Genomic DNA, 22,166 nt, shown 5'->3' on the forward strand with positions numbered 1-22,166 from the left:
CTCCCTATACACCAACATCCCTCACGATTACATCATCGCTACCTGCATCAAATACCTACCATACAATAGGCAACACTCCGAGATCCATGCCAAACACATCACCACACTCATCCCGTTCATCCTCACCCATCACAATGTTACAACAAACACTTTGTCCAAACCATGGGAACAGCCGTGGGCACTAGGATGGCTCCCCAGAATGACAACACTGAAGAAGAATTTCTGGATAAATCACCACAAAATCAATAATATACCTGAGATACAGCGATTGTATTTTCATACTCTGGACAGATGACCTAAACTCCCTCACAGATTTCCACCCAACTTCAACAACCATCCGTTAAACTCACTCTAGATCGGCGGTTCTCAAACTGGGGTCGCTGCTTGTTCAGGGAAAGCCCTTGGCAGGCTGAGCCGGTTTGTTTACCTGCCCCGTCTGCAGGTCCAGCCGATCGTGGCTCCCACTGGCTGCAGTTCGCTGCTCCAGGCCATGGGGGCTGCAGGAAGGGCAGCCAGCACGTTCCTCAGCCCGCTTCCTGCAGCTCCCATTGGCCTGCAGCAGAGAACTGCGGACACTCTATATCTGGCCTCTCAGTCCCCATCCTCAAAGGAAACGAGCACAACACCTGTAAGCTTAAATTCATAACTGTACTAGATATTTTCTCTCTCACCAACAGAAGTTGGTCCAATAAAAGATATTACCTCACCCACATTGTCTTACTTAGGGCTGGTCTACACTAGGGAATTAGATTGGTATACCCTACGTCACTCAAGGGCATTAAAAATTCACACTCCTAACCTCCAGTGTAGGCAACATTAGGCTGAAGGAAGAATTCTTCCATTGACCTAGCTACCACCTCTCAGAGAGGTAGATTGCCTATCATAGAATCATAGAATATCAGGGTTGGAATGGACCTCAGGAGGTCATCTAGTCCAACCCCCTGCTCAAAGCAGGACCAACACCAACTAAATCATCCCAGTCAGGGCTTTGTCAAGCCTGACCTTAAAAACCTCTAAGGATGGAGATTCCACCACCTCCCTAGGTAACTCATTCCAGTGCTTCACCACCCTCCTAGTGAAAAAGTTTTTCCTAATATCCAACCTAAACCTCCCCCACTGCAACTTGAGACCATTACTCCTTGTTCTGTCATCTGCTACCACTGAGAATAGTCTAGATCCATCCTCTTTGGAACCCCCCTTTCAGGTAGTTGAAAGCAGCTATCAAATCCCTCCTCATTCTTTTCTTCTGCAGACTAAACAATCCCAGTTCCCTCAGCCTCTCCTCATAAGTCATGTGCTCCAGCCCCCTAATCATTTTTGTTGCTCTCCGCTGGACTCTTTCCAAATCCTTCTTGTAGTGTGGGGCCCAAAACTGGCCACAGTACTCCCATCAGCACAGGTAGTGTCTTCACTGAAGCGCTGCACCGGCACAGTGTTTTAAGTGTAGATAAGCCCTTATGAAATCAGTAGGGGAAGGGTTCAGAGTCATGAAATTATGAAAAAGGCCAGTAGACGTTAGTAGCAACAGAAACCATAGGCGTTTCTCAGCATAAAACAGAGCCCTATCAGTTACTCCCCCCACCAGAAAGCTGTAGGTTTAAGGCTCAGCTCTGCCATAGATTCCCTATGTAGCTTGGGGGATATCAGCTGGTATCTCTGTGCCTCAGTTCCCCAGTTGTGACATGAAGATAATAACACTGCCCTACCTCTCAGGTGTGCTGAGAGAGGAAAGGCTAGGCATGACTAGGAAATGGTTTTCTCATCCTGTGAAAATTTTGGGGATTTTGCAAAGTTTTCCTATCTTGAATCAGGACCAAAAGTAAAAAAAAATCTTGAAAATTTGTGTGAATCAAAAATCCAAAGGGGAAAATGGCTTGGGTCAATCAAAATGTTTTGTTTTGATCATTTCCAAGCATCGTGGCTTGTTTTTGACCATTTTTTAAAATCTAATCAGCTCAACTTTCTAAACAAAATGATTTTGTACCAGAAAACCAGATTTTTTTCAGTCTGAAAATGTCGAAAATATTCCATTTCGCCAAATTTGGAAACTTTTTTCAAAACATTTTTGAGCTGAGAAATGCTTGAAAACTGACCTTTTCCAGAGAAAAGTTTCCATTTCACCGAACCAGTATTTTTGGACAAAAAAAATCTTTTGTCAAAAATTCCCAACCAGCTCCATCCACATTAAAGACTGTTAGGCACTCAGTTACTATGGTAATGGAGGCTGTATAAGTACCTTACATAAATGCCGGAGTCTCGGTCCTCCTGAACTAGGGCCATGTCTTTATGTTTAGGGGAATATTCATTTAAAAACCAATGGCTTCCACTGAAAACTGATTTAAAATTAATTTGGGGACTGTAGAGAGGGGAGGGATAGTTCAGTGGTTTGAGCATTAGCCTACTAACCCCAGGGTTGTGAGTTCAATCCTTGAGGGGGCCATTTAGGGATCTGGGGCAAAATCTGTCTGGAGATTGATTCCCCCCTTTGAGTAGGGGGTTGGACTAGATACCTCCTGAGGTCCCTTCCAATTCTGTGATTAAACTCAGGCTAAGTCTACACCAGGGGGTCAACCTAAGATACACAAGTTGGCATATCTTACCAGGACAGGAGCAAGTCAACCACTTCCACCTCTCTCCAGAGTGATCAGGGATCAATTTTATCACAATAACTCAATCCCCAATAGATCGATCACTATCCAGCAGGTAGTATAGATGTACCCTCAGCCAGGGCCAGCTCTAGGGGTTTTGCCGCCCCAAGCAGCCAAAAGAAAAAAAAAAGCCACGATCGCGATCTGCGGCAATTCAGCGGGAGGTCCTTCACTCCGAGCAGGAGTGAAGGACCCTCTGCCGAATTGCCACCGAATCCTTGAAAGTGCCGCCCCACTCCAGAGTGGCCGCCCCAAGCACCTGCTTGATAAGCTGGTGCCTGGAGCCGGCCCTGCCCTCAGCAACAAAGCACCTGCCACAGCACTCACTGGAAACTGGCTTAGTAGGAGATAAGACTCTACTACTGCTAACAGAGTTAATCCTTTTACTCAGTCTATGCCTGAACTTAAAACTCTGCAGCTGCAGCATGTCTGCAGCATAGACAGTCACTGCAGTGATGGGAGCGGGGCGGGGGGGTCTCCTGTCTCTGTAGCTAATCCACCTCCCTGACCGTCTACACTTAAGTAGTGCAGATGGGCTGCTCTAGCGCTTTAATGAAGATGCTCTCTCCCATCGGTGCAGTTCATCCACTGCCCAGAGAGGCAGTAGCTATGTCAGTGGGAGAAACTCTCCTGATGACATAGTGCTGTTTACATGGGGGGGTTGGTTGGTATAACTACATCACTGAGGGGTGTGGATTTTTCACACCCTGGATTGACATAGCTATGGTGACATAAGCATTCAGTGCAGATCGGCTCTCAGGTTGATTAACTCTGCTCTGTGATGCAGTAAGTCATAGGTTCAAAACTTGCTGGGAACTTTGGAATGGTTGGTAAAGAAACATTTTTATTGGCTTAAATTTCAATTTAGGGCCAGATTTGAATTGGCACCATCCTTTAAAGACATGCCGAAGGGGCTTGGGAATTCTTACGTGCACAATGTTCGATGCTCAGTAGTGCTCCTTCCTTCTCCACACATGAAACTGCAGTTCTAACACAGCTGCAACAAACACCAGAGAGGAGAACTCAGCTCAGAGCCGCTCTCAAATTACACCTCTCTTTGGGCAACAGATACTTCAGTCCTTTCCTAATGAAGATGACTGATTCAGAGCAATTCACATCACACTGGCATGCTTCCTTTCATGCAGGGTTCCATTAGCCTCCATTTGGGGTGGATAGTATTTCTTTTTGCGACCTCTGACTCCTAGGTGTAGGCCTGAGATTTAACTCACCCCAGACCAAATCAGTCTTGGGTGAAACTTAAGGATTTCCATTGCTACAATTAAGGGGGGGGGGAAATGCTCCACTGCTGCTAAGGTGCCCCCACCTCAGGAATGCCCCTAACAGGAGTTATAACACCAAGGGTTGTAAAGTAGAGACACCCAGGCGCTGGGAAGTTTAGGGAGGAAACAGAAAGCCCCCAAGAATTGGTAAAATAGATAAGATAAGCTCTGACCAGTGGCTTTATGCTGACCATCTGCACAAACAAAGAAGGTCATAAATAAGTGACAATTTGGGCATGAAAGATAAAATGTAAAAAGGGTTGAGCAGGGAGGAGAAAACATAGGTGCCAGTGTGTGATTGGTTAAATTGTGTTACCTGGGGTACTGAATAATGTGATCGGTTTAGTGAAGTTAAAGGAGGTAGTGAGTTTTACCTATATAATGTAACAAAAAAACAATGCTCTTTGGGAACCATCTCCGGACTGGAATTTAACACCATGCTGCTAGAACTCTGACCCCTCTGCACGACCATGACGTGTGGAGGCATCGCCGGAAACCCCCAGACGAGAGGATCCTGACTGGCCATTGGGTGAATTTTGTCTGTATATTGGGAGTGGTGAGGATAAGAGATTTGCTTGGTATTTGTGTTCTGTGTGTGTTGCTAATAAATAGATGTTTAGAGCACAGCTGTGTAAGGCTCTTTCACTAGGAAAAGGTTCCGCAGACCCATAGAGCCCTGAGCCCCCTGGGAAAGGCAGGGACCTAAATTGACCAGGCCTTGAGCCCTCGGTAGGATATAGGCTGTGTGCCTTAAACTGAGTGGGTAACCGTGTTTCTTTTCTAACTGGCAGACAAGAGGGCTCCCTTCATTCTCAGGTCCGGGCTGCTCACACATTAATGACACTGCAGGCTGGTGGGCCAGAAGCAGGACACTTTTCTGGGGGTAGGACCAGGGTTCATGACCTAGGGGCCGACAAACGGCTTTCAAGGAGTCTATTACTTTATGGCTTCCGGGGAGGGGAGTCTTGTTTATTTGTTGTAAGGAGGGGTCACGGTCTGGGGCATCGTTTCCTGGTGCAGACTTTTTTTTTGCCCATTGGGCGGCTCCAAATGCCTGGTCCAAACAGAGTGTAACAGCAAAGAGCAACAGGCAAGAAGACCCGGATCCACGAAGAGACCTTGGTGTTGCAACCCTGAGCGTTCCTAATTTTTAGGAGCCTGGAAAAATCACTGGCGCAACTCTGGGATCTCTAATGCCTTAGTTAGGCATCTGGGCGTTGAATGGGGAGAGAGAGGTGCCTAACAATGGGATCCCCAACAGGCAGCATGCTAGGTAGAGGGCTGACTAGGGCAGCCAATGGAAGATGCTGCTGAGAGGGCTGTGTTCTAATCCTGCCCCTCTCCTGGGTATTCGGTGCTAGAACTGGGATGGGGCAGGACCCACCCACTTTTTGAAAGTGGACTGGCCCGTCCACTTTTCCCCAGGGTGGACCCCTTCCCCTCCTCTTCTCCCCGAGGCCCCACACCCTGACCAGGCCAGAGTGGACCCCTGCTGTGGGGAGCCATGGCAGACCCTCCACCTGCCCGCAGTGTGGGGGGGACTGAGAGCAGCCCCTGGCCTATGTCCCCACCTGGCCCAGGGCAGGTAGAGGGTCCATGACTCCATGCTGGCTCCTCACAGCTGTCTGCATGGCTCTCCCTGACCTGGCTCCAGCTGGGGGCGTGGCATTGGCTCAGAGCTGCAGCCCGGCCATGGTGAGAGCTGCACAGGCAGCTGTGAGGAGCTGGGGAGTCACGGACCCTCCTCCTACCCTGGGCTGCGGCTCTGATCCATCCCTGCCCCTTTCTGGAACTGGGTCTGGGAGAGCCGCGCGGACAACTGTGGGAAGCCTCGGTCCCTCCACCTGCCCTGGGTGGCGGGTCTGAGACATGGGCAGGGGGCTGCTTTTGCCCACCATGGGGTGGGCTCCCAGCCCTGCTCTGGCTTGGCCAGGGGCAGGGCCTCAGGGGGTGAGCCCCCCTCCCCCCACTTTGGGAGAGCTCCGGCACCCCTGGTTTGATGTCTAAGCCCAGACTGCAGCAAGGTGCCTTGTTCTTCTTGCAATTTCTAGCTGGGAACCCCTCCCCTGGAGGCAGGTGACTTAGGCTCCTAAGCTGCTTCTTGCGAGAATGAGTTAGGCTCCTGCTGGGGGCAGGGGATGGGCAAAGAAAGAACGGGGAGCCCCTAGCTCAGGGGTAGTAACTAGGCAGACTGGGGGCCAAATCTGGACCGCCAGATGCTTTTGAATGGACCCTGAAGCCTTTTTATTTACCCATTATCGTTAATGGTGGTGTTTTTTTTTTTTTTTTAATTTCTCTGGGGTCAGCACCTTGCCTATACCTTGACCAAGACATTTGGACCTTGACAAAACATAATTGACTGCCCCTGCCCTAGTGTCTAACCATTAGCCTTGTGGTTAGAATAGCTAGTTAGACTGCAGAAGACTCTGGTGCAATTCCCCTCTACCTGCTGAGGAGACAGGATTTGGACAGGGGAAACACCCCCATCTTGGGTGAACACTTTGGGATATTCTTGGGTGGGGCTTTATCAGTCTTTCCTGTGGAAGCCAGGCCACTTCAATTAAATAATTAAATAGTAATTGGGCCAGACACAGCATGAGACTCACTCTGTAGCTTGATGGTTAGAGCACTGTACTGAGAGGTAGGGGATCCCTGGTCAAATCTCTTTGCCTTCCCCATTGAGGAAGGTTCATCTTTCCTGGTTTGTGCTGGTGTTTAGGGGTGAGACAGGCAGCAGGGTGCATGGGCGGAGGCAGAAACTTAAGCTGGGGGGCACCTTTTATAGCAGTTAGGTGCCCAGTGAGTTTAAGCTTCTACAGGATTAGATGGCAGCTGAGCAGGGGTTGGATTGCAGGGGTGCCTAAAACTGAGATGTAGGTGCCTAAATCCCTTTGTACCTCTGGCTCTAAACGCCTGAAGAGTAAAAAGGGTAGAATTCAACTCCAGGTGTGTATTTGGAGTTGCAAGAGTTCACGCCAAGAATGCTAGGACACTCCTCAAACAACACAACATCGACACTTCAAGAGGGGTTGAACTGACTGAACCATCCACTGAATGCGAAACACCTGGTGAACCTCCTAGCCCTCTGACACCTCTGCCCAACCCAGGTCTTTTTAAGGAGGTCCTTCTCCCTGCTTCTCCCCATTAGGGTGGAGTTAAACCTGCTGTTGAAACTCTTCAAGCCAACCATTGGTTTGATGGCTACAAACCCCACCCTAAAATGGCGGGGGAGGGAGGATCAATGAAAGGGAGTGGAGCTGAGGACTCTGTTTCTCAGGCCAGTTCTTGTTTTCATCTAGGCTGTTTTGCCTCTTCAAAGTGTAAGGACGCAGGCCCAGAGCACAAGACCGAAAGGTTTTATCAGAAGACACAGTCCAGGTAAAAAGAAGAAGGGGGTGAGAAAGCCCTGGGAGGGGAATAAAAAGGGGAATGTGCAAATCTGTTATGTAACAGCAAGATAATATGGGAGCGATCAGGGAAACACAGACTGATCCACTAGCATTTGAGTAGGCTAAGTTTGTAGCAGCAAGAGGGCCTTGACTCACTGGGCCTTAAGGATGCGATCAGTTGAGGTAACAGCACTTAGTGGTTGCACTGGTTTAGAACAGCCTGTACTTATGCAGCCTTTACAAATGGAGACTGAGACTAAGGCCCATGGGTGGTGGGTATAATAGGCCAGGGGAGGCTCTGCCATGGCCACGGGAGCCCCGGTTGCGGGGTTTGGCAGCAAAGATTTTGCTTTATTATGCCCTGTGCAGGTTCCAGGAACCTGCATGGGACATATCAAAAATGTCTTCTAATATATGCTTCCCCTGGGTGGGTTGGGTCCGGGGAGGGGAGGCACGATGCCTGTCTGGCCGTTGGTGGTGGTAGGGGGTGGTGCTCAGGGCTTCTCCGGGCGGGGGGTTCTTGGGGCTCTGGCCATGGGGAGTGGAAGGGAAAGAGCTGGGGGCTAGCCTCCCCAAAGGGGGGCTCCACCCGCTCATGCTAAGGCCAATAGCTGAAATGTGCTCACGGAGCCATGGCGCTTTGCCTTCTGGGTGCCCGACTTCGGGGGACAGTACCAGAGTTTTAGGAACCCAGCACCCACAACGGAGGTCGTGCTTTCAAAAGACTTCTGCTCTTCTCGAGGCACCATATGTGGCCAGATTTTCCAGAGGGCTCAGCCTGTTGCTTGCTGAGGCCTCTGAACATCCGGCCGCATGTGTTGCCATGAGAAGAGGTGGCTGGAGGCTGACAGTTCAGTCTTGGGGCAAATTTCAAGGTTTCAAAATGTGTCTTTGCTCCACACTGACACGAAGACAAAACCTTTAGACATCGGCGTGGCCAGGAATGGCTAGTTTTTGGTTTGGAGATGTCTGACTATCAGTTGGAGTGTCTGTCTGGGGAAGTGACCTGGAAGCATTAAAGCCTTCCCTTGGAAATTGATGCATCTCTGTGAAACATGTCAGCTTTGAGTGCGAAGCACTCTGGAGAGTCTGACCTTTGTGGCCTGGTGTTCAGATGGGGCTGTTGTTCCCATTGGTTTCAATGGAGGCTGCAGGTGCAATAGCCCTAGGCATGTCCAGCTTGACATGTGAAGTTAGTGGATCCATTTGAATACACTGGTCTAAGTGACTTGACCAAGGCCACATAGTGAGTCAGTGGCAAAGCTCAGGTCACAGCCTGGGAGTCCCTATTGTGACCTAAAGCTCAAGCTAGCTGTCACCTAGTGGCTAACTACTAAAACCTGTGGCCCACATGCTGTGAAGTTCCCAGCCAAGGTGACCTGGAGGATAGAAACAGACTGTTGATCACTGGCTCCCATGTCATGCTGATACAGCACTGGGGTTTCTCTTCCCTCTGCTGTGCTGGTGTTGCTAATCTCCCACTCAGTGAGGTGTCACCCACTGGTCAATGTGTTCCCTCTGTAACAGCCCCCCAGCATGGACCCTGGATCTTGTAGCTCAAGCCTTATAGCTTTAGAGGTCCCTGGTGTGTTAGTCGCTGTGGAGGTGGTAGCGTATCCCTGACCCACTGGGGAAACTGGCTTGCTCTGCATCCCGGCATCCTTTGACAATGGGAGGCAGCAGGCATAGACTGATCCCTCTCAGACCTTCGTCTGGCCAGAGGCGACTGGGAACTGCTGGGCTAGATACAGTGATTATGGCAGTAGTTGTTGGGTTTTTTTTTGCTTGTGCTTTAGTGCAGGACTCTGTTCTGAACTAAGAAGTTATAGCCACAGCCTGCCAGTTTGCAGTAATGAGCCATGAAGTTTCCTCAGTGTGTTCTCCTCCCCACTCCAGCTGGGCTGAGGGTGACCTAGAGGATACAGCATTTTCCACAGGGAGCTCAGAGAGCCGTTTGCCCAGGTGAATACCTGCCCAGTAGGAGGTGCTGTGAACAGCCTGAGGGCTGAATGCAGAGGGGAGGCCTATCCGGGAGCCCTAGGGCCCAGCAGAGGGCTGCTGACAGAGCTTGGAAGGGTTTGGGGTGGGGGACTAGCCCCCTGGGTGCAGAGAGGCGAATGAGCTGGCCGGGTGAATTGTGAAGGGCTCAGAGAAGAGGGCCACGTGGAGGAAGGTGTGACGCCTCAGAGGAGAAGGAATGGCACAAAGGAGACGGGTTAGAGGGTGGCGTGGCTGAGACTAGTGGGATGAGATGCAGGCAGGGTGAAATTGTGCGGGGTGCTAAAGGGAAGGAGAAGGAGCTAGCGTGTGATGCAGGAGAGGAAGCCAGTGGAGGGAGTGAGGAGGAGGGGTGTGGAAAGATGCTCTTGGCAGCATCACTTTGGATGCATGAGAGGGAATAAGGGAAGTCAGAGGTACAGTCTGTCATAGGAGTCATTTTACAGTGGCTAATGGCTAACTATTGGCTGCCTTTACTTGACTGTTAACCACCTTAAATGTACAGTAGTATCCAGGTGCATCCCTCGAGCACAGGCCTGCTGGAAGCAACAAGCGTCAACTAAGCAAACCTCTAACTCCTCCGAGCTACCTTAAATTCGCCACTCTCCACATTGGTCCTCCCTGGGTAACATGCAAAGAAAACAAGCTACATGCAACCTGCTGTCTGCACCACCAGTAGCCCCCCTTCTCCCAGTCCAAGTGGGGGTGGTCTCTTACCTCTATTAACTGGCTCACGGCCGCTCTGGAGTAAGACAGCAGGAGGGCAGAGCACCTTTGCCAGCAGAGAGGATGCTGATCCCACGCCATTTTATTTCCTCTGTCTCTCTCTCTCTCGCTTGCTCTCTGTACTGGAGCCCAAGCAGGGAGGGTGATTGATAGCCAGCTAGCTTCCAGCAGCGCTCTTGGCATCTGCCAGAAGCTACCCTGTCCGGTCCTTTCCACTCCTTGCTTTCCAGTCCGGCAGTTGCAGCGCCAGCCTTGGGGAGTCATTAATTAATTAGATCGGTGTCGCTTACAGGATGCTCTGGGCCGAGGGGTGGCAGTGCTCTGAGCTCTAACATTGCCAGCACGGTGGCGACTGGAGACCAGACCCCGCTCCCCGGAGAGGGGAAGCTATTTACTTATTACAGCCCTGCTTCCGTGCAGCCGATGACTGATTCCAGCTCTCCTCTCTTGTTTTCTCCTGGCTGGTCGATAGCAATGTCTCTTCCCTAACCAGAAGGGCGGCAAGCAGGGCCGGATTAACCTTTTGTGGGCCTGGTGCCAAACGTGTTTGTGGGGCCCCATGGAGGCAATGGAGCATGGTGTGAGGGGGTCGGTCCCCGGAGTGAGGGGCCAGCCAAGGGGAATGGGGCTTGGCAGGCTGGCCCCGCTCCGCCCAGTGCAAGGGCACTATTTCAAACCGGCCATTGCCAGATGCACAGTGGCCTGCCCAGCCCTGTGCTGCCAGCCTGCCCCTTCCCCTCGGGGGTGGGCCTGTGCTACATCACACAGCCCTTCCGCCCCCCCCCCCCCACACCCCCTGACTCCCTATGGCCAGAGACTCCCTCGGACCCACTATGCCCTGTGCCACCGCAGACCCACCCACAAATGCACAGCGCCTTGCACAATACCACCCCTGCCCACAGCCTCACTACAAGTGCCCAGCATCCCCCCACAGAACCCCCAATTCCTGATGCCCCAACAGTGCAGAGCTTGTCGGCGGGCTTGTTTAAAGGCAGGCAAAGCGGTAGACAACAATGTCTACGGCCATACCACCCTGAACATGCCCGATCTCGTCTGATCTCGGAAGCTAAGCAGGGTTGGGCCTGGTTAGTACTTGGATGGGAGACCTCCTGGGAATACTGGGTGCTGTAGGCTTTTGCCGCTGCCCGGCTGCAGGTCTCCCTCCGGCACACGCTTTTGCCGCCTTGTCCTGGCTTGCTTCCGCTAAGGTCACCTAGGCCGTAGCCGCCACGCCCGAGGCGGAGGGCTTGGGCTTTGGGCACCCGGCCCCGTGGCGCGGGCTTGGGTTTTTTTTTTTTTTTTTAAACCAGCCGGCGGTCTTGCCCCGTTGGCAGCAGGTGTGGCTGGGAGGGCAGGTGGCCGAAGCGGCAGCAGGAGCCCCGAGGCCTGTCTGCGCTGGCGCTCCCTGCCAGCCGCTTCGGCTCTGCCGCCGGGAGCGGGAGGCTGGGCGAAAGGAAAGCCGCACAGCGCAGCCCGGGCTTTTCGGGGTGGCTGCTTTAGGGAAGCCCTTTGGCAGCGTGCCTCCTTGGCAGCTGGCCCTTTAAAAGCGGGAGGAGAGAGAGGCAGCTGCTGCCCTAAGGTGGCCCTTTTGCCCGGGAAGGCTGCCAGCGGGCCTGGAGCAATCCCCACCTTGGGGGAAGTTGGGTGCTGGTCTCCTCTGGGCTGATCCCCCTGAGGAGGAGGCCGTGGTGGTGGCGGTGTCCCATCCTGCCTCCCCCGGGGCCTTGCGAAGCAGGAGACGGGGCAGGATGCGGGCGAGGCCTCCAGGCGGCGCGTCCCGGGTTTCCCGGAGCGAGCAAAAGGCAGGCCAAGTGCGGGAGGGCGTCCCCAGGGAGGCGTGAGGTGTGGCGAGCGCCAGGAGCTGTGAGCAAAGGGCGAGCGGCAGCGGGTGTGCGTGGGGCAGTGGGGTCCTGGGCGTTGCATTGCGCCGCGGCGCGCCTGGGGGTGGTGGTGCGTGGGGTTTTGTGTCGTGGGTGGGTGCGGCGGGTTTGTGAGGGTCCCGCGTTCAGGAGAGAGTGCGTGGCGGCCGGGGGAGAGGGGTGTATTTGTGAGCATAGGCGGCAGGTTATATCTGTGTGCGGTGCCCGGGCTTCAGGAATATTCAGGGCTGGGTGCCCTGCTCCAGCAATATTTGGAGCTGGGTCTCTCCCCCGGCCCTGCCTGGATCAGGCCACGGCCCCCGCTCCCCTACGCATCTTCCCCCTGCAGTGTCCCAGTCCCAGCCCCGCGTGTCCTCCCCCACCCCATACACCCCACAGACCCACTCCCCCAAGCCCTGCCTCCGGGCTGCGCTGACTGGCCCTGCTGGGAGGTGACTGTCTGCCAGGCTGAGCCGGTAGCGCAGCCCGTGCTGGTCCCAGGGCCGGGAATCGCTTCGGCCCCTCAGGAGTGGCGTGATCAGCCAGGCCAGGACCTGCCCTGGCCGGGGTCCCTCAAGATGCACTTGCCTGGATGGGGCCCAGCCAAGCCGGCCACATTGTCTCCCCCACGCGCCCTGGCTGAGACTGGCCAGGCTTCTGCACCGGTCTGGGCGGCTCAGCTCCAGGGTGACAGCGGGGCCGCACAGGTGGTGGGAAGCAGAGACTGCCCAGAGCCAGAGGTGCACTGGGGTCCGGCCAGGGGGCTGAGAGGAGCAGGGGGTGGGGCTGGGGGTGGAGAGGAGCCCTGGGCCTGCCCACTGGCTGGCCGAGAGGAACAAGTGGTGGGCAGCGGGAGCCAGCGGGGTCTCGGGGTGCAGTGCAAGCGGAGTAGGCCGGGGTGCCCTCTGAGCATGGGCCCGGCTCTGTGGTGCCGCCGGAGCCATTGTAAACCCGGCACTGGCGGCAAGCCAAGCTGTGTGTAATCCGTGTTGTAGCTAGCTAATACCAGCAGGGTCAATAGCTGCAGAGAGGAGTTTTTAATGTGCTACATTTATCAGGCATCTTTCATCCCAAAAGGCTTTGCAGTCATATGCTATCAGGCCTCATCTGATCAAGTCTGTGCCACTCTGAAAGCGGTTTGAACTAAGCTGGAAAAAGACACTTACTCTGGACTAAGAATATCCCCAGCGGGTGTCGTCTAGGTAGAACTATAGCAGTACAAAGCTGCTGGTAAATGTTCTGATGTAAATGAGCCCTATGTAGGTTTGATCAACGAGATGACTTGGACCGAAAACCTGCCCAGAACACCCAGCTACCGCAAGAAGCTGTGCGGGCTGCTGAGTTAGTAGGGGAAAATATCCATGGAGTTGGTACGAAGTCAATGCCCTGAGGCGCTGGATTGTTACAGGCGCCGTCATGCGGATGAAAGGGATACCAAGGTGTGTTAGCAATAAGGTTGTTAAAGTTGGGGCTGGCGGGAAAACCAAGAATTCCATTTCATGACAAATTTGGCTTTGTTCTAATGCAGAACAAATGAGACCTTTTAAGGGGGCAGACTGCACCCTGCAATAGCTAATAGCCCAGTGATCAGGGCTTTCACCTGGGATGTGGGAGCTCCAGGCTTAAGTCCCTTCTCCTCCTGATTCAGAGTGATGGGAGGTGAGAAATTCTGCTGTGAGAAGGGATTGACTGGGCGGGGGGGCTCTCCCTTGCTGATCAGCCTGTTGGCCATTCAGTCTCATTTTTTACCAGAAATTCCATCCTGGACCTGAGACCTTCCCAGTGAAAGTGTTTTCCATCAACACCAATCTGGTCCCATAACATGTTTGTTTCAACAAATCAGCATTTTCCAGTTTAAAAAAAAAAAAAATTTCCAGGAGAAATTCCCAACCAGCAGTAGTCAAAAGGCTGATGCTCTAGACATGTTCTCTCAGGTGTAATTCAGGCTTGCCAGCTCAAGTGATTTTTTTTTATTTTTTTTTTAATCCTGTGTCTTGTGATATTTTGTCATCTTGAAGCCCCAGCTCCTGGAGGCATGTGGTATAGGGCAATCTAGGCTTTCACCTTCAAATAAGCTTCTAACGCATGAGCTGTGAGGAAAAGCTTAAACTGTGCCCCCACTTCCACCTCTCGGCTCAAAAACAGTAAATGAAGACCCCGAACTTGTTTTATATTTTTGAGTCACTCAGGATTCTATGGGGCCTGTGACGATTTTTGAATGCTTGTACTAGTAACTACATCCTGCCCTCTGTAGCTCTTTTTCTCTGAGGGGATCCGGTCATGTCTGGCCAGGAGTCAGGCAAGGACATATGCTTGTTCTTGGAGAATGGGATCACCTTCTGGGATCACCTCCCCAACAATAAAGAACAGGGAGGAAGGTGGAGATTCTCAAATCGGCTGCTCTCCCCAGGTGGTGTAGCCACGTGTATCATGGCTTAGTTGCTTTACGCAGGTCCCTGATTATAGATCAAGCACAAAAGGAAATATTTCCATGTATATATGGTGAGTTACAAACAGTCTAGGCAAAGCTGGTCTGCCTGTCCCCATTAGTGATCAGCCTATGGCACTGGGAGCAGTGGAGGAGGGAAATCTCCAAGTATAACATTAGAGAAAACCACCCATTAAAGCCTAAATGCTGACCCTTCCCATGCTGCCAGCCAGGGCCGGCTCCAGACCTCAGTGCGCCAAGCGCGCGCTTGGGGCGGCGTCCCAGCGGGAGGGTGGCAGGCGGCTCCGGCGGACCTCCCGCAGGCATGCCTGTGGAAGGACCACTGGGACCGCGGCTCCGGTAGACCTCCCGCAGACGTGCCTGCGGAGGGGCCGCTGGTCCCGCGGCTCCGGTGGAGCATCCACAGGCACGTCTGCAGGAGGTCCACCGGAGCCGCGGGACCGGCGACCGCTAGAGCGCCCCCCGCGGCGTGCCGCCCTGCTTGGGGCAGTGGAAGTCCTAGAGCCGCCCCTGCTGCCAGCCGATTCAGTGCCCTGGATAGACATAGCGATAGTGGGAAATCCTCTGCTTGTACATTTCCCTGCCTTACCAAGAGAAGCCATGAGGTGGCAGTGAGGAGGCAGGAAATAATACAGGAGCTGCAGCAGTGGCCAAAGGCTCTTCCATTTTTCCCAGATTCCAAATGGGGTTTATGAACCTTTGGAGTAGAAGAACTAAACTAGTCCTAATTATCTCTTTTTAAAAGGGGGGGGGGGAAGTCTCAGCAGACTCCAAATCTGTTAGAATAACAATAAAATGGACCTACTGTCTGTATCTTTATCGAACTTCATGTGTTTTGCTACACCCAGATGGAATGCAATAGACACCTACGATTGTCTTATTTATGGCACGGAAGAGCTGCCCTTTTCAGTGCAATTCATATATTTTTCCAGTAACCCCTCCAATTTCCAAACTGAAGGGAGTGTGAGGTTGATTTGCTGGGGTCTCAGGGAGTTATCCCTTCCCTGGGTACTGTTAAATTAGCCCTGCCACCAGAGAACATATCCTCAGGACTCCTAAAAATACTTCTGGACAAGGAACATCAAGTGTGCTTGGTGCTGTACAAACTTTGTAAGAGACGGCCTACTCCTGGAAAGCTTGATGAATGGCAGCGATCTTCAAATTTCCTGGAGAGCATACTCCCTAGTCGAGATCTTAGCCACCACAGCTGTAGTTGTGGTATTCGTACACTGGTAAAGTTTTCAGGGCCCAACTTGAGATCTTTGCAGCAAATGCACTTGGACGCGTGTTTACCAAGGGCTGCCTTTGGCTGCGGTCATTGGAAAGCAGTATTGCCATTTCCAAAGATTCCAAAATAACAAGCTAGGGCACCCAACATGAGATTTAAAAAAGAAAAGTTGGGGTTCTCCTTATTTGCCTTTTGACTTTCAAGTCTTTAGAGGGTTCATGATTCTCCAGCTTTTCTGTACAGCAATGAGGGCTAGAAACTTCTTGCTTCACTGAGAGCTGATTCTTATGGGATCCCCTGACTCCAGAAGCTGAAGCTTTGGGAAATATTGCAGGACTTGTGAGTTCATAGGTGCTGGAACTGCAACATGCCCTGGTTTTAAGTGGTTTCCATTATATCCAGGGTTTACTTTGGTTAAATGGCTCTCGGTACCCCCACTATACACATTGTTCCAGCTCCCCGTGTGAGTTTGGAGAAAGTGGCTTTATGTAACTAAGGAAAACAAAGGTATAGATCTCCCACTCGTTCCACCCTCTTTGAATAGGCTTTATCACAGCCCAATGGGAACTCTTCTGGGAGCCCTCATTAAGATGGGCAGCATGTTTTAGTGAAACCACGGAGGCTACTCAACTTGCCGTTGTATCTTGAATCTTTGGTAACCTCTTGAAAAAATAAAGGACATGTCCTTCATCTAGGGTGACCAGATGTCCCGATTTTATAGGGACAGTCCTGAATTTTGGGTCTTTTTCTTATATAGGCTTCTATTACCCTCCACCCCCGTCCTGATTTTTCACACTTGCTGTCTGGTCACTCTACCTTCATCTTGCCAAATAAATATCTTTACCAACCAGCCTGGGCATTGTGCGGAGAAAGGGAATTCCGTTTCACGGAGGATTTTAATATTTCCAAAGTTGGGTTTCAATATGATTCCGAATAAAACCCAGATTTTGAAATCTGCCGTGAAAAGGACTGGAGCCTCAGCTCCGGGGTAGTTCACCTGGTGGGCTGCCACAGAGCTGTGGACACTGGGATTCGGGGTTGCCATGGGATCGGTGTGCCCAGGGTGGGAGGGTCTGTGGGAGTGAGAGCTTGGCAGTGCACAAGGCGAGTGGAGGAGAAGCCTAGGAGCCTGGGATGGGAAACTGACAGGACTTCCAGGCTCTCAAGTGGACTGCTGAGGAGCTGGGCATGTGGAGGAGCTGAGCTGAGCTGGCAGTCCGTGTGTGATGTTTTGGTTTTTGACACTTTTATTCTCTGATCGAAAAATGTTTGTTCCGTTGGCGATCTTCCAGCCAGCTCTATCTCCTACCAGATAATACCACATTATCATATAAAGATTAAGCTGTGATTTAGATACCCTCAAGAGAAAATGAGGCAGTCTGGACCAGAGTCTAGTCCCTCTTCTGCTGTAGATAGGCTTGGAAGGATCGGATTTTTATTGGCAAATGTCAATTTCGTTGTACCCACCTTGAGACAACATTTTCCATTGAAGAGGATAGAAATGTAATGATCAGCAAAGTAAGAAAAATGCTGCTGAGGACTTATGAGTTTGATGTAAGGATATTTACTTTATATATTTTGACATGTGATAATGACATTGTGTTTTCATGGCTATAAGGCTTTACCTTTGAATGTCAGCATCTACTGTCATGAGTTATTGTCTGACCCCCTCATAATTAGGGGTCTACTTAGATCTCCGAAATCACACATTTTTCGCGAGTTGGTCAGGGCATCAACGGCAGATTTTGCGGCTGTGTTCATATAGTTGTATATTCCAGGCCTCCCTTATTTCTGCGCTGCCTTCAGAGCCGGGCACCCGGCCAGCAGCCACAGCTCTCTTGCCACCCAGCTCTGAAGGCAGTGCAGAAGTGAGGGTGGCAATACTGCGACCCCCCCCCTCCCCTACAATAGACTTGCAACCCCCTTTTGGGTCAAGATCCCCAGTTTGAGAGAGGCTGTTTATTTTTACCATCGTATAGGGTAAAAGTACACAAAAGACCAGCTGTCACAGTCCATTACTTGTGTTTCACAGCTGCAAATGTGGTAGACCCCTATTCATAATATCCTGCAACTTGGAAATGTTAAATGGAGAGATTATTTTAAGCATTTTTTCCCCAAACATTGATATTCATTGAAATAATGAACAATTTTTGCCAAGCCTAGCTAAATGTGTGACCTAGGGCAAGCCACTTAGCCTGTTTGTGCCTCAGTTTCCCATCTGAGTAGTGGGAATAATAGCATTGCTTTCTCTCACGGCGCTGTGAGAATAAAGGCAGGGGAGCTCAGGCACTGGGGCAGGGGCAGAAAAGTACGCTCTCTAGACCGACAGAAATAAATGGCAATTACGAAATTAAAATGCAGGCAGAAGAGTATTGGCAAATGAAGGCAGGACGTGCCCCAGTGATGGATTCAACCTGAAATGTGTCCACTGGAGGAGCAGTATAGAGACCGTACATAGTATTGCTTGTCTTCATTAGTCAAATTATGACCCTGCTAAGCTATCTATACCGCAGCGACAGTTTCCTTCTCTAACTGTCCACAGAAGTATGATAACATCTGTGTCAGGGCAGAATCACTTCCTTGTCCATTTATACAGAAACCCCAAATACTCTGTCCTATAGATACGCTTTCCTTTTAAATTCCCTAAAAGCAACTCGAGCGTCAAGTTACTTGTTTAAACATTAATGTGGAGTCCTGCCAAGCTTGGGCCGCCTGCCAGCAGTTTCCATGTTGACAAGGAATGTTTTGCAGTGCACCTTGGGATAAGACTGTGACTTCTTGGTTATTTTTTATTTTTTTTTAAAAGCTAGTAATAAAGTAGCTGAAAAGTCAAAACAGACAGCTCCTGTCAACAACTTCTCTCTCCAGTCCGTGGAGCTGCATGGTCAGGCTGATAACCCGCACCCTGGTAAGGAATGCATCTCGCTCCATTTCAGCTAGCGTGACTCTGATTTCGGACAAAATCTAGCTAGGCTGCTATTCAAGTGATATTTTGGGAAATGGAGTGGATTGTCCCAGGAGGGAGCTACATTTTTCAGAAGGGTTGGGTCGCTCCTGTGGCCAAATATCTCCTTACAGCTGTGTGGGGGAATGGTGCTGTGTGGGAGGGATCCTGCATCAGGCGCGAGACAAGGAATCAGGGATAGAACCTGTTCTGTCAGCCAGGCTGCAGCCTTGAGGAAACTGTCATCTTTATTTGCCCAATTATAAAACGAGGACACTGCTTATTTCCTGGGTGTGTTGAGGTGACGTCCACTCACGTTCCAAAAGCCCTTCAAAATCCTAGGAAGGCAATAACATAGTAATTTTATATACACTTTTTCTCTTGCATTGCCTCTCTATGTACTTGTATGATCACACCATAAAAACTCAGCACCTCCCAGTCACTAATGCCTTCTAACCTCGCCGTTCCCTGGGAGGTAGGGAACTGCTATGCCCATTTTACAGATGGGGGGTGGGAAGAGAAACTGAGGCACGGTGGCCAAGATCACACAGGAAGACAGTGGCCAAGCCAGGAACAGACCACACCTCTCCTAAGCCCCGGTCTAGTCTTTTATCCACTAGTCCATCCAGCCCATCCTCACAATACATACCAGGAACTAACCCTCTCCTGCTGCACAAGTCGGCGCCCTATTGATTTCTGCCTGACGAAAGGCATGGGAACCAGCAGTAGTGGAGAAGCAGGGAGATGCACATAACATTGACTTGTGCCAGGGGGAGATGTGGACCAGGCTTTGTGCCTTCTGCGAGTCCTGACCCACAGCCCTTCTGCCTCTGCTGCCCGCTAGTTACTAGTCCATTGTATTTCATGCTTTCTCCCAGGCTGCTGGTATGTGTGTGCGTGTGAGCTCCTTACAGAGGCAGCTCTAGACATCTTGCCGCCCCAAGCACGGAGGGTCCGCTGGTCCCGCGGCTTCGGTGGACCTCCCGCAGGTGTGCCTGCGGGAAGTCCACCGAGGCCGCGGGACCAGCAGACCCTCCGCAGGCATGCCACCGAAGGCAGCCTGCCTGCTGCCCTAGCGGCGGCCGGCAGAGCGCCCCCAGTGGCTTGCCGCCCCAGGCACGCGCTTGGAGCGCTGGTGCCTGGAGCCACCCCTGGCTCCTTAAACGGCCCCTCTCTAATCTCCTAAGACCCTCACCTCTGTTGAGATGGCTAAATCTGTTCCCAGTTCTGGAGTGACCTGGGTAATTCTAGACCTGTCAGTCTGACATCAATCCCAGGGAAGATAATGGAGCAGCTAATACAGGACTCGATTAATGAAGGGTAATTAGTGCCAATCAATGTGGGTTTATGGAAAATAGACCTCATCAAACTAACTTGATAGATCATCTATTTTTTTTTTAAACGAGTCTGGTGATTGAAGGTAATAGTGTTGATGTAATATACTTAGGCTTCTGTAAGATGCTTGACTTGATACTGCATGGCATTTTGATTTAAAAAAAAAACTAGCAAGATATAAAATTAACATGGACACAATAAATGGATTAACAGTTGGTTAACTGATAGGTCTTTAAAATATAATTCTAAATGGGGAATTATCATTGAGCAGGTATGTTTCCAGTGGGGTCCTGCAGGGACTGGTTCTAGGCCATATGCTAGTCAATATTTTTATCACTGACCTGGAAGGCAACATAAAATCCTCACTGATAAAGTTTGCAGATGATCCAAAAATTGGGGAACTGGTAAATAATGTCAAGGGCAGGACACTGATTCAGAGCAATCTGGATTGCTCGTTAAACTGGGCAAAAGCAAACAACTTGCATTTTAAGATGGGTAAGTGTATTCACCTAGGCCTTCCGTCTAGCAGAGAAAGTGGCTATCCAGTGGCTGGAAATTGAAGCTAGACAAATTCAGACAGATATAAGGTGTAACTTTTAACAGTGAGGGTAATTAACCATTGGAACAATTTACCAAAGGTTGTGGTAGATTCGCCATCACTGACCATTTTAAAATCAAGACTTGATGTTTTTCTAAATGATGGGCTCTAGGAACTGTTTGGGGGAAGTTCTCTGGCCGGTGTCCTACAGGAGGTCAGACTAGATGATCACAATGGTCCCTTCTGGCCTTGGGATCTATAGATCTGTTATTGATTTGATTTACCTACGCTCTGGATTATATTCTGCTAGGTAGCAATTCCAGCCCTGCAAAACTCTGCTATTTCAGTTCACTGGAGTCTGTCCTCCTGTCTCACCCTAAATCTCATGGGGCTGCATTTGAATGAACAAAAAATAATCTCCTGAACCCAATGAAAACTACCAAATTTTGTTCCTTCATTAGGATCAAATTCTGTCAGCATCCTAGAACATGCCTTGACTTGTGCAAATGCATCCCCCAGTTGACTGATGTTATGATGAGCTTTTCCTCATACTTGGCTCATGACCAGTTCACACTTAAGCTTTGCTTGGCTTCAGGTTGCGATAGGAAATTCACAGCACATCCCTTTATAGAACTGGAAGGGACCTTGAGAAGTCATCTAGTCCAGTCCCCTGCACTCAAGGAGAGACTAAGTATTATCTAGACCATCCTTGACAGGTGTTTGTCCAACCTGCTCTTAAAAATCCCCAAAGATGGAGATTCTACAACCTCCCTAGGCAATTTATTCCAGTGCTTAACCACCTGACAGTCAGGAAGTTTTTCCTAATGTCCAACCTAAGCCGCCCTGGCTGCAATTTAAGACCATTGCTTCTTTTCCTGTATCCAGAGGTTAAGGAGAACAATTTTTCTCCCTCCTCCTTGTAACAACCTTTTATGTACTTGAAAACTGTTATGTCCCCTCTCAGTCTTCTCTTCTCCAGACTAAAGAAACCCAATTTTTTCAATCTTCTCTCATAGGTCATGTTTTCTAGACCTTTAATCATTTTTGTTGCTCTTCTCTGGACTTTCTCCAATTTGTCCACATCTTTCCTGAAATGTGGTGCCTAGAACTGGACACAATACTCCAGCTGAGGCCTAATCAGTGTGGAGTAGAGCGGCAGAATTACTACTTCTTTGTCAAGGGCTGGACAGAGAGGTTTGCATAAAACAGGAATACAAGTAAACAACTTTAGGGGCTTTGATAATTCCCCTTTCCTTTGCACATATTTCTGAGATCTGATTCCATTTGTGAAGGAGAAGGTCTGGCTTGGGATCTCAAGTCCCCTGAGAACTGCTGGCTTCAAAGCCACATCATACTGGGGTTGCTTTGAATGAGAGATGAACCAGAATGCACTGGCTGACTAAAACCACAGGGAAGCACTGGGACTTAGCCTAACCTCCTGAGATACATTTCAGCAAGGCTAGGAGGTAGCTCATTTGGAAAAAAAGATTGGACCAAGGGGTGGGTTAGTTTTCCTTGAATGAGTTCATCCCTGTCGTCTTAAATACAGCATTATTGAACTGTGGTGTACACTAAGGTTCTGCTAATGTAACAATGCACCTGGCAGGTCCTCTGTGGGAACTGAACCTGGGACACCTGGATCTAAAAGCAAACTCCATTCGCTTGGAGGCAGTAGCATAAGAATAGCCAGATTGGATGAGACCAATGGTCCATCTAGCCTAGTATCCTGTCTTCAGCAGTAGCTGGTACATGGTGCTTCAGAGGGAATAAAC

At 50.6% G+C, this 22,166-nt stretch overlaps 1 protein-coding gene and 1 non-coding gene across 4 annotated transcripts in view; both read left to right on the plus strand.

Annotated features, from left to right (window-relative positions):
* The first annotated feature begins 7,088 nt into the window (after positions 1-7,088).
* ALS2CL (ALS2 C-terminal like) overlaps positions 7,089-22,166 on the plus strand; it is an 80,149-nt gene continuing 65,071 nt past the window's right edge. For all 3 annotated transcript variants that reach the window (XM_039526977.1, XM_039526974.1, XM_039526978.1), the window contains exon 1: positions 7,089-7,306. The gene's annotated coding sequence lies outside the window, so the exon portion shown is untranslated. The remainder of the gene's footprint in view (positions 7,307-22,166) is intronic.
* Positions 11,057-11,175, plus strand: LOC120399766. Its single transcript, XR_005595364.1, has one exon. It is a non-coding gene; the product is annotated as a 5S ribosomal RNA (ribosomal RNA).

The sequence above is a fragment of the Mauremys reevesii genome, linkage group 2 (assembly GCF_016161935.1).
Source record: "Mauremys reevesii isolate NIE-2019 linkage group 2, ASM1616193v1, whole genome shotgun sequence".
NCBI lineage: Eukaryota > Metazoa > Chordata > Testudines > Geoemydidae > Mauremys > Mauremys reevesii.